The sequence below is a fragment of the Desmodus rotundus genome, chromosome 4 (assembly GCF_022682495.2).
Source record: "Desmodus rotundus isolate HL8 chromosome 4, HLdesRot8A.1, whole genome shotgun sequence".
Taxonomy (NCBI): domain Eukaryota; kingdom Metazoa; phylum Chordata; class Mammalia; order Chiroptera; family Phyllostomidae; genus Desmodus; species Desmodus rotundus.
In genome coordinates, this window is record NC_071390.1 from 166,288,951 (window position 1) to 166,302,376 (window position 13,426).

The window sequence follows — 13,426 nt, forward strand, 5'->3', positions numbered from 1 at the left end:
TGGAAAGGGGAAGAGCAGGAACGCCCAATAGCATATTACATACTAGATTGCACCGCCTCTAGAAGATGTTCATGGCAATTGAATGGGAATCCAGAGACATGAGTGCATTCCAACGCTCCCATCAACTAGCAGGTGAACTTGGTTAAGTTCTGTAAAAGAGAAAACACTACCTTCCTCACCATACATGGCAAACACTAAATGCAGCAACAGACCTCAATGCTACTGAACACCACATTCAGTTAACAGATTATATTTAAAACACATTAGTTGAATCTGTATTAATAACAGGGGGCTCATGAAACTTTGTCAAGTATAACAAATAGTAGTAAAAGTAGGACTTCAAATCAGTGAGGAAAAAAGCTTTCAAAAAGTGATGTTGTTTAAGAACACTACATTCATTCATTCATTCATTCATTCAACAAATACCGAGTACCCACTACACGCCATGCACTAAGTTATAGTTGGAGAGAGAAAGAGAAAATAAAAAGGCAAAGGAAACATACTGTTAAAAGCTGACACATGCAAATGAGAAAAATAAAACAGGGAAGGAGCACAGAATGTGGGATTGAAACTCAGGGCAGGGTTGCAGTTCAATCCCCCTGCCGGGGCACTTGCGGGAATCACCAGTGAATACACACATGGGTCAAAGAGCAGATCAGTGCTTCTCTATCCGTCTCTGTCCCTCTCTACCCTCCTTCCTCTCTCTCCCTAAAATACAGAAATAATTTTTAAAAAGCAGGATAAATGTGATAAAATGTGAAAGCACTAGAAACGAGACCAAGAAAAGGTGCCAGTGAGGTGGAAAACCAGGAGATGGTATTCTACAAGACAAGGGAAATAAAATGTTTGAATAAAAAGCGGGTGATCCAAAATTTCAAATGCTGCTGATCAAGTCAAGTCAGATAACATCTGAGAGCAGTTTTGTTGGGACGGTAGAGACAAAAACCTGGCTGAAGCAGGTTTAGGGAGAACAGAGTGAGAGAAACTAGAGATAGAACTCTTCACAGGAAGTTTATTGCAAAGGTGTAAAGAGAAACAGGGCATAGAGGGATGTGGAGTCCAGAGACAGAAATAACAGCATGTTTGTATATTGTCAAGAATACTTCAGTACCAAGGTAAAAACTGAACCCACATGTATTTAACTAATGGCTATTGTTTACAATTAACATGTATTTAAAAACTCAGATGAGAATTGAGGATGGCTGTGTCAGCAGCATAGTTTTTTAATCTCTCCCAAATGAAAGACAGAGCAACTAGACAGCAAAATCAAAATCTATATACACTGTTTACAACAAAATTAGGTTACCAAGTAGCTCCCACAAACCACCAACAGACATAAATTAAGGAAGGAAGCAATGGAGAGGGGTGGGGGAAAGAAGCTGACAAGGCTGTAACAATAGTCCAACCATGAGATGAAGAAGGCCTTGAGGATAAAGCAACGAATGGCACTGAACAAGGAGAGCTCAGAATATATGCGACGAGAAATCTGGAAGCAGAAAGGGAAAAATATGGTCATCAACAAAATAAGAAAATACCAGAGCAGGAAGAAATGAAAAATAGTTAATTTTTTTCCTGTGGCAGCTAGATGGACAATAGCACTTAGTAACATATCAAGCCTACTTTAAAAGATAATAGGTCTAGGTGGTGGGAAAAAAAAGTTGCTTTGGAAAACTCAAGTTTTGTGGACCTACAAAACAACCAGTAAGAGCTTTAGAAATATGGATCTAAACACTGAGCTGATGATACTAATATAAAGCCAAAAATATATAAGAGAAAGACAAAGATCGCAAACCACAATATTTACAACTGGAAGAGGAGTAAATAGCAAAGAAAAGATAGAATGTTCAGGCGACAAAGACAGTGTCTTGCTAATCAAGAATAAAGGCATGGTCAACAAGAAAAAAGACATCATAGTCAACAAAAACAAAGGATGCAGAAAAACGAAACAGGCTGATGACTGAATTGAGCTTGAAGATCAAAAAAACCCCAGATTTTAACATGTAACACAAATGGGAATATAAATAAGAGACAAGTGATAAGAAAAAGATATGGCAGTGGCTTGAATGAGAGCCTAAGAATGGAAATTGACATTCAGCAATCCTTACAGACCAGACCATAGAACTGGTTATCAGGTAAAAAAGAAGTAAGACAATAGAAAAAAACTGAAAATACACTTGAAGAAGGGTTAACTGACAGAACAACACTGCAGGAATGCCTGACAAATTTTAAAAATAAAATAGTAAAATTTCTTTAAGATAAATGATTCTACTTCAGAGTACCTTTTAAATTCAAAATTAGTCAAGTCTAATTTTGAAAGCATCTCTAGAACATACGTTTATGTTTAAAGTAATCCAATAGAGAGGAATATAATCTTCTTTTCCTTAAAGCCTTGTATCAGACTTATATCTGGGACTACCTTGCCACCTAGTCAAGAGCTTGGAAGCTTGCTGTATCAGTAGGTATAGGGCAGTACAAATGGCAAAGGCAGAAACAAAGCTGTGTGAACTTGCATTGAATTCCAGACTTCTTATCTGTAAAATGGAGACATCATCTCCCTCATTGTATAATTGAGGATTCAGTAGATATTCAACAAAATGTCAGTTCCCTGATCCCCTTAATACTATGTCTGCTAAATTATTTTTCATATTTCTAATATAAAAGAGAATGTTAGCATTTCCATTAGAGAAAAAATTGAAGAATATATTCCCAATTGTTAACAGTGGTGAATTTTCTGGTGGGAGACCACAGTGGCTCACTTTACAAGATACATTTAAATAACTTGTGAGTTTCTGTAACATATTTCTCCGATCAGAAAAATAACCAGGTGAAATTAAGTAACCATTAAGAAAAACTTCCACAAAATAGTCATTTCCCTAAAATATAGAAATAAGCTAAAAATGAAATGAGAAAACAAACCAACTGCCCACCTAAGCTACTGCGTGAGTTTAAATTCTAATATAATTTAAAAGATACTTAATTACCAACTTACAAGTTCCAGCTAAAAAACTAGGTTAAGTGAATGGCATGCTACTAAATCCCGATGGAGAATGTACACATCACACTCTATATCATGGAGGAAGGCCAGGATGAAGAATGGCTGGTTTACCAATAATTGCGAAATAAACTTCGAAAGCTATAGCTTAAAAAAAAAATTAAAATAGTGAAGCAGCAAATCCCACTAACTCAGTAGTACTATCCATTTAATAAAATAATGACACTCGTTATAAGCTGTAAGTAAATTACCAGAACTGTCACTAATATCTTTAAATGCTGAAATGGATTTAATTCACTTCCTTGACATTTGGATAAGCACAGATGACAGATACAACAGATTTAATGAATCCCACAGTCAAGAGAGTAATACTGTCTTGATATACTGACATATACACTAAAAAAAATGACAGTATGAAAATCATCAGGTTCATAAACGAGCCCATCTTTCAGTATAAAATTTCAAGTTGTGGCCTCCTTCCCTGTGTGACAGTCTTCTTTTTCTCAGTTTCTTCTGTAGTTCCATTTCAGATGCTTTAGAAACTCAGGCAGCTGGAATTTAGTGCAGGTGGTAAAACTAAGAAACCAGGGAGGCAAGAGAGAGATGGGAGGGAGCCAGGGATAATGGAACCCAGGCAGTTCCTGAATGGGGTTCTAAAGCACAGTGGGTGAGAAGGGATGCAGTGAGAACAAGTGTGTTCTCAAACAGGCCACCCTGGTCAGTCAGAAATACATGAAGAACACAAGCAGCATCAAGAACAGGGAAACAGCAGAGGAAAGAACAGGCAGGCTCAGAGCTGACCCGTTAATAAGCAACACTGGCAGCAGCACTCCACCTGCTAGGCTTGGGGCTAAGAGATTTGTAGTCTTCCGTTAAGTCCACACAAACAGGTGGAGGAAAAGACTTTTGAAAAACAATTTAAAAACAAGGCAAAGTAAATATATCATTACAAGGCAGCTGAGTGGTATAAGTAGAAAAGACTAAAAGACCAGCATTCTCTCCCTCAAAATTAAACCAGGAACTAGTACCAGCTCAGTTATTTAAAGTATCCCAGCCATTAGCTAACTGTAAATTATTTAATCTGCCTGTACCTATGTTTAAATGAGTGGTTACTTTAAAACATATGATTAGAAAATCTTTTCCAGCTCTGAAGTTCACTGAATCCAATGGATTGAAAATATCTACATTTGTCACAAAGGATGTAGTTACGTTTTATGCTATGTTACTCCACAACAGGGAGGGTACAATATACCGAATATAAATAAGAACACAGAATCACAGCCCAGCAGCCCTACAGGACACTTTATCATCTTTCATTAAAGTCAATAAAACAAATTCCCAGTCTCCTCCATTAAAGCAATCCACAGTCTTAAGAAAAAACATGGCCTAAAATTTACCCATCAAGCTTCACTTTAAATGCATTTAGAGATGGAAAATTTAGTCACTTCTGAATTTCACCGAGCCTCCCTTCAGCTTCTTTCTACAGGACATATTCTAGTGCCATCGTGCTTTTCTATGTTTTAACACTTTGAGTTCTTTTTGCTGTACGTTTCATGTTTAACTTCAAAAAGTATAGTCCAGAAACGGCGGAAAACTGAATAAAATCCAGGGGTCAGTTTCTCTGGGAGTTCTATGCAGAAAAACCAACCTTTGCTGAATGTAAGCCTTATCACTTAAACTAAATGCCACCTAGTGGCAAGTGTTGTACGTTATTAAATCCATACAAGTCATATTCACGCAGCAGGTAACATTCTGGCCTACAGCAGTTGCTTCGTAATTATGCAAGATAAGTAAAATATTGATCCTGTCCTGATGGAGCTCACTGAGAGATTAGACAGACAGATAACACAGACAGATTTATGAACTGCAGAAACATGTTAAATGTTACAGAAGTATGCTAAGTATTCAGCATTTATTTAAAAGCTAAAAGAAACAAAACACTGTTAGGTGGTTCTCTTATACCTGTTCACTTCACTCAGACTTTCCCATTTCTAATTACTTCATCACTAAGGTTTCAACTGTTCAGCTGTTTTTCCTCAACCCAAATTATCCTTTACATTCTACTCCAGAAATGAGAAGGTGAAGGACCTGCTCTGCTGCTTCCAAAACTGAGCTACCACTTTATTTCCCCTATGTCACTTAATCCTCACATCACTGCCATGAAGTATCTTCTACAATTGTTTAGACAAGGGCAAGACTTAGAGAAAGTGACGCGCTCACAGCCACATGTCTATTTTAGAGATGGTGTACTGATTCCGAAACTCCCTACGCCGCTACGCCTCACAACTAACTGCTTTGTTTTTCCATTCCTGGGACTACCAAAACCAGACCTTGATCATATTCCTCCTATGGCACAGGGCAAACACAAGACCCCCCAGGACAAATCCGGCCCTCCACCTTGCTTTATCCTGCTGGGCACCTCGTTTCTACACGGCAGCAGCACCGAGCTCTCGCTTAACTGTTAAGGAGTAGTTACATTTATACAGTCCTAAAATTACATTCGGCCCTTTGAAGGCAACCTCCAGGCTGATGTGGCCCCCGGTGAAAATGAGTTTGATACCCCTGTCCTATGGTGTCCATCAATTCCAATTTTATTTTACTATACTGTTTACATCCAGCCTCACCTCTTCAAAAACATTCAATAAGTTCCCCCCTCCCACCCCAAATCAACAACTGGTATTCAAATCTTTAGCTTAGCCCTCAAGGTCTTCTATAAGAGGTCCCAACCACTTTTCCAGTTTTATTTCCTACCTCTCCTTACCAACTCTCATGTTTTCTAAGAACTTCCCTCCAATTAAGAGATAATCATTCACACCTCTGTGTTCTCACCAACATTATTCATCTGGTACAGTACTTATAACCTCTCCTATTATAATTATCTGTGTGCTTTCCACTAAATCATGAGATTCATCAGACCATTTCTTAGCCATCTTTGTAACACCAGTATATACAAGTGTCTTATACCTAGTAAGTACTCGACAAATATTTCATTAATATAATGTTATTTAAGCAATTATAAAGGAGAAATGCTAAAGCATGGGTATACTTTTCGCTTCCTGTAGCCTTTCCTTCCTGTCTGGGAACCTTAATGTTTCTGCTTCCTCCATTTGCTTATATGGATCAGGAGGTTAATATAGAAGTATATAATTTTTGGTGTGAAAAATGTTCTCAAACCAAAAGTTAAATGACTTGAAAAAGTATGGTGGCAACTATGGAGACAGTACAAAGCTCAGTGGTTGCCCAGAATTAGGGAGGAGGGGGAGATGAACAGGCAGAGTACAGAGGATGTTTAGGGCAAGAAAATACTCTACATTGCAGATGTATCTGTAGCATTACACATTTGTCCAAACCTAAAGAATGTAACGGTGAACCCTAAGGTAAACTATGGACTTGGGAGATAATAATGTGTCAATGTACGTCCATGAGTTATAACAAATGCACCACTCTGCTGGGGGACACTGAGGCTATTTATGTGTGGGGGGAGGGAGTACATGGGAAATCTCTGTACCTTCCCCTCAATTTTGCTCTAAACCTAAAGCTGCTCCACAATATAAAGTCACTAAAAAATTATGCTGGCAAAATAAAGCAACATCTTAGTGTCTGTAGTTTTCCAAAAAGTGAACAAATACTTGTTTCAAATATGCAAACCAGTTTAAAACTAGTATGTTCTATCTGGAGCAAGACTAGTCCCAAAGTATGTTGTTTTTAATATTAGTATTTTAAAAATCAGGATTCTAAAAACAAGATGGAGGCATAGGCAGAAATGTTTTGCTTCCTCACACAACCAAAAGAAGGGTAACAATCAATTTAAAAAGAAAGAACAATCAGTACTGTCAGAAAATCATTGCGTGGAAGTCCAACAACCAATGACTTAAAGAAACATTCACCTAGACTGATGTGCCTAGACAAAGAAAAATGGCCCAAATGAAAGAACAGATCAAAACTCTAGAAAATGAACTAAGCAACAAGGAGATAGACGACCTATCTGATGCAGAGTTTAAAACACTGGTAATCAGGATGCTCACAGAACTGGTTGAGCTCGGTCACAAAATGAAGAAAGAAATGAAGGCTACACAAAGTGAAATAAAGGAAAACATACAGGGAACAACACTGAAGGGAGGGAAACCAGGACTCAAATCAACAATTTAGAACAAAAGGAAGAAATAAGCATCCAACCAGAACAGAATGAAGAAACAGGAGTGCAAAAAAATTAAGAGAGGCTTACGAACCTCTGGGACAACTGTAAGCACTCCAACATCTGAATCATAGGGGTGCCAGAAGGAGAAAAGGGAGAGCAAGAAATTGAAAACTTACTTGAACAAATAATGAAGGAAAACTTCCCCAATCTGGTGAAGGAAATTGACTTCCAAGAGTCTAGAAAGCCCAGCAAGTCCCAAAGAAGTTGGACCCAAGGAGGAACACACCAATGTACATCATAATTAAGATACCCAAGATTAAAAATAAGGATAGAATCTTAAAAGCAGCAAAAAAAAAGGAGACAGTTACCTACAAAGGAGTTCCCATATCAGTGATTTCTCAAGAGAAACCTTACAGGCAAGAAGGGACTGGAAAGAAGTACTGGAAGTCATGAAAGGCAAGGACCTACATCCAAGATTACTCTCTCCAGCAAAGCTATCATTTAGAATTGAAGGGCAGATAAAGTGCTTCCCAGATAAGGTCAAGTTAAAGGAGTTCATCATCACCAAGCCATTATTATATGAAATGATAAAGGGACTTATCTAAGAAAGAGAAGATCAAAAACTATGAAGAATAAAATGACAACAAACTTACAACCAACAACCACTGAACCTAAAGAACAAAAACTAAGCAAACAACTAGAACAGAATCACAGAAATGGAGATCACATGGAGGATTATCAATGGGGAGGGAAAGAATGGGGGGAAAAGGTACAAGGAATAAGAAGCCTAATAGGTAAGCACAAAACAGACAGGGGGAGGTTAAGAATAGTATAGGAAATGGAGAGGCCAAAGAACTTGTATGCACAACCATGGACATGAACTAAGGGTGGGGGGAGGATGCTGGAGGGGAGGCAGTGCAAAGAGGAGGGAGATAAAGGGGAGACAAAAATTGGGACAACTGTAATAGCATAATCAATAAAATATACTTAAAAAATCCATAACACTGGTTCTCTACTTTATAAGGCAACCAACATTGTGCTTATTTAACACAATCTTTACCACACTAATAAAAAAATAGGGTTTTATAAAGTGATAACAATTTTTTCTGATTATATAAAATTTTTATGAGATTTCTCATTTACAGTTCCATAGCCTAATTGATACACAATAAAAAATTTAGCTCTAAGACCAAATTAAAACTATTAAGTATTTAAAAGGAAGCATGGGAGGGGAATTAAATGGGTCAACTTGATTTTCTAGTATACAGGGTCCGGCACAAATAACGCCCCACTTTTATGTACTGGTTATCTATACCAAACCTTTTATTACAAAATGATAAGCATGTAATTCTGTAACATAACAATATCACACTCAAGCACTCCATATGACATTTTAGGTGAAATGTGCAAATTGCTGTCCATCTCGTGCGAGACATTCACATACCCTACAAACCACACTCAATGGCAATACTTCTGCAGGACCCTGTATTTCATCTCACATCCAACAGGTGCAGCATTTTCACTGCAAGGCTTTGCCACCTAGGATACCTACGAAGCAGTGGTTTCTGTCTCCTCTTTTTGTGTAAACTTAAAACAGTGTAAATATTCCCAAGACTGCCATGAACATAGCCAATCTGACTGAAAAGCTGTCATGCTTATCACTGTGCACTGTCTCAACATAACAAACCTACACAAACATTTATAGAGATAGGTAACTACTATAGTACCAATTACAAAAACCAATCCATAGTACCTTCAATGCTTGCTCCTCCCCAGTAGCGTGTTCAGGAAATACATTACCCTTTTCACCTCGTTAGGCTATCATTTCGTTCCCTGGAGCAGAAGAAGCAGGCCTAATGATGCCTACGTGACACCATGAGGGTGTGCCAGGCCTATGGGGCATACAGAACTGCGGGCAGGGTGTCTGAGAGATGGGCATTCAACATTCCTACAGCATTACTGCTGTCCAAGCAGAGAAGTAAGGAGCAGACCCCAAAAAGTTGGGGGTGACTCAATGACAACATCTGTGGTCAAGCAATAATTTACCAAGTATGTCTGCTCAGAACGCCCAGGCACATATTTGAAGGGCTGCGGTCCTCTGCACTGAATACACTGCTGCCTTCCTAAAACATGGCCCACAAACCACAGGTTGCATATAAAAAGTCCATCTTAAACCCTGCCTGTGAAAGGTTACTAGGAGAAACCAATTGTTATAACTAAAATGAGAGAATTTTACTGTTTACAAATAACTTATAGTTTTACTTGACAATTATAAGTTCACATATTAATCAACAGTTTACCTTACTTGATATTCACAATGTGCCTGGCAGGTAAACACAACAACATTATCATATCTTATAGAGGTAGAACTTGAAGCTTGGAGAAATTATCTGTAAATAACCTGTCCACACAACCCAGTCTTTCTTAAGATTATTAACTTATTATTTGGTCCAATGGCATGGATCCCCCCCAAAGCTATCTATCATATCTTAAACTTATGCATCTAAGAAGCACTTGAAACACTGCAAAATAATAAAAACTTCTGAGAAAGACTTGTCAACCATTTAAAAAATGTGAAATTTAAGCTTGTCCGTTTTGCAGAAGCAATATAGTATTTTCTAATAATCCAAAAGGAACTTTTGCCTGAGAGTTTTACTATAATGAGACTATGAGACTACCTGTAGCTGAAAATATCCACTCCTTTGATATTTTAGCAATTAAACTCCCCATAGAATCAGTATATTCCCTGCACATATCAAATTCTGCCTACATGAATCATACTGCATCAAGGTTTCAAAGTATTCTTAGTGCCCCGTTTAAAAACCCTTTACTGAATCTTTACCATATACTAGACACTCTTTTGAGTCTAAGAATACACAAATGATTAAGAAGAAACTGTTAACTGCCACTATGTAACAGCCTTTGCCCATGAAAATTACAATTTAGTATGACACTTCTAAGAGAATTACACCGGGTCCTTTAAGAACACACAGATGGGACACTGAACCCAGCCTGGTGGATTGGGTTAGAACCACCTCAGACCCAAGTCTTGAATAATAACCAAGTAATACCAGCACTTGTCGCACAGGGGAGGCATTACACTGCTAATTCCACACAGGGGACCCCAACTTCTTAAATATGGCTGAAGCGCCAAATATGAAGGGAGAGAGAAAGGCAAACAGTTCATCTGGAAAAAGGTAAACGAAATAGAGAACCCTATATGCCATGCTAGCTAACGTTTTTTTTTTTTTTTTGAGTACTTGCTATGTGCTCAAAAATTTAATCCTCACAACAATCCACTGATCTAAGAATTATTTTGCAATTGATGTGAGAGGCAAGGAGAGGTTAGACCACCAGCCAATGTTGCAGAGGTTTTAAGTGTCAGACAGAACTGGAACCCAGTTCAGATTCAATTCTAAATGCCAGCTCATAAACTATCCACTCGGCTGCCTCTCTTAATGAAGGCTGCTAGGGGGAGCCATTGAGAGGATTTGTAATCTAGGAGTGAAGTGATCAGATTTGCTCTCTAATTTAGAAAGACTGTGTAGAAGGTGGATCAAGGGAGTGAGTCTAGAAGCAGAAACTGCCAATGTCTATAGTAATCCAGGTGGGAAATTATGAGACCATGAACTGTGGCAGTGAGGATGAAGGAGACAGATTTAAGCAACTTTTCAGAAGAAAAAAATGATCTGTTCTCAGTGTTTAAATGTAAAGGGTTAGTGTGTGAGAGGAACCCAGAAACCTGGCTTGGAGAACTACATAGGACATGATATCATCTACCAGGAATAGAAATGCGACAGGTTTTGTCCTGTGTGTGTGTGTGCACGTGCTCCCAAATGCAAAATACTTTCCTAGGCCAAGGGGCTAGCCTGGTTGTTAGAAAATATTCTTGAGAACAAATGGCAAAGCATGCAAAACATAAGGAATATTGAAAGTTAATTATTACGATCAACAGACTTAGCCTAGAGTCTAATGAAAGCATTTTGTGCTTTTTAAAAAATATTACCACATGCAGAACACAAGTTACTAGAAGAAAAGTATCCCATAATTTTACAATGTTATTACATTTGAGTTTGACAGACCTTCAGTCTCTTACACAACAAACGCACACACACCCTACCCTGTAATTTATTTTACTGCCCCCCCACCCCTAAGCTTACAGGGGGGAAACTATCTGTTTTATTACCCAAACTATAATACATATTTGGGTTTTTTTTATCCCACTATCACCACTGTGACTTGCCAAGAACTTAGTTCATAACCTTCTATTTGACTTCCTATAAAATATGACCTACTTCACATCAGCTTAATTCAGTAACAATTCCTAGACTTTAACCACACTTTTCACCAAAGGATGCTCTCTGCAAATCCTAAAGCATAGCAATCCTGTGCAGATGTGGCAAGTTGTTTCAATTCCCACTTTACTACACAGTTGGGAAATTGGCCCAGGGGAAGTAGAGTAACTTGGAAATAATCACAAAGCCTGATGCCAAAAATAACAACTTTTAGTCAATCCATGAGAAACTACTGCCCCTAGTTGAAATAAAATGAAATTCAGTACTAGGAGAAAGCAAAATGCAAAATAATGTACTAAAACCAGGTCCCAGGGTTTTAAATTTTACTTTAAAAAATGACCAAATACTAGAATTAAGGCAATTTGCAAGAACTTTCAAACACACCATTTTTTCCCCTAATACCTTATCTATCTAGAGTGCCAAAAATGACTTAATGAATTACAGCTGGCAAGAGTGGCTGTTCTCCCAAAACATTTTTTATCTTAGCCACTTAAAAGACACTGATAGAAATCTGTTAGCATAGGACAAGAGGTAACTTTTTAACAAACCTAATTGTTTAAAATGTAACACATAGGAGTAAATACTAGAATAGATCTGAAAACACCACAAGTGAACCTCTTATATTTTTCCTGAAAGTACACTCTCTTAGACACATCTGCAATATGCATAACCAATAAATTTAAAGTTTTAATCATCAATAATCAGAAAGAAAGTCTCCCAACCACAGCTCATGCCATTATGTTTCTAAATATGCTATTGTTTGATGTAATCTACTAAAAGCACTGTGTTATTTGGTCATGACATACAGGTCTTACACATTTTGGAAACAAAAAACAATGTGTTCTGTAAAAGTTGCTTTTATGATATTGGTGTGATCATTCTTATATGCACAAGTTCTTCTATTATAACAATACTTAACATTTGCTTATAGTGCGAAACAACAGTGTGCTCAAGATTTTACCTTCAAAAGAATGACGGTACACTAAAAACATGTCAGGGAGACAAATGAATATCGGTAAAAATCCACTCATGGAACCCAGACTGCAAATTTTCACAAAAGCCTCATGTATCACTTATAAAACATGATTAAAATTCACACAACTAATTCTAATCACAGCCTTCAAATAAAATGCTTTCCTCTACACCAACATTCCTCACACTAAATCCTGTACATCCTCTACTAGTGTCACTTTATGTGGAACTTTAGTTTATAAATGAAAGGACACTCCAGATGATTTTATGGGTACCATGTCTTCTAACAGTAGTGATCAACTAGTAGGGTGGAAATCCTGGTAAACCTAATTAATGCCTCTTATTCCCAGCATCGGAATATCCAGGTCCTTCAAATACACCACACCACCCTTCGCCTACACCCCCCACACAGCTCCAAGCTTTTAACACTACCATAACAATAAGCACTCTGAACACTTAAACCTCCTTTAACATTACAAGTGCCAGCACCTTAAAACTATTACTTAAATGTCTTTCAATGCATTTCATTAACGCGTTCCACAAAGGTTCGAGAAGCAGGATTCACCAACCAGAAACTGCAGTCTTTAAATGCTTTCCCCATTTCAACTCCGCAGATGGAACGGAGGGGCTGTCATTAATGTACAGAGCAAAAACACTTAATTGTAAACTAACTAACGATTAAGAAAAAGTAAAACAATTTATAAAGAAGGATGTCTTCCTTTTTCCCTACGAAACAGGAGTTACTTGTAAAATAACTGCACTCCATACCTATAGTCTAGAAAACGCTGCCATTTTCCACCCCAATATTCACAAGTTTTTAATATCAATATTCACGTAACTGCTACTCACATACCAAATGAATAACCAACATGGATATCTGAAATTATTCCCGCACACCAACAGAAAGAGAATTACCTGCGTCTCTTCGAACCGTCCTACAGCACCCCAGGTAAGCCAAAAGCAAGGCTGGGACAGCTGCCCTTGGCCTAGGACGTCAGACACCAGGGACCGCGGGGGGGGGGGGGGGGG

General features: G+C 38.0%; 1 protein-coding gene across 8 annotated transcripts in view; it reads right to left on the bottom strand.

Moving 5' to 3' along the window:
• Nucleotides 1-13,426, bottom strand: part of RBPJ (recombination signal binding protein for immunoglobulin kappa J region) — a 206,402-nt gene that overhangs the window by 86,257 nt on the left and 106,719 nt on the right. Inside the window, exon 1 of one of the 8 annotated variants that reach the window (XM_045182614.3) lies at nucleotides 13,313-13,370. The exons of the other annotated variants lie outside the window; for them this stretch is intronic. The gene's annotated coding sequence lies outside the window, so the exon portion shown is untranslated. Of the gene's footprint in view, nucleotides 1-13,312; nucleotides 13,371-13,426 lie in introns of those variants that run through there. 8 annotated transcript variants of the gene reach the window in all.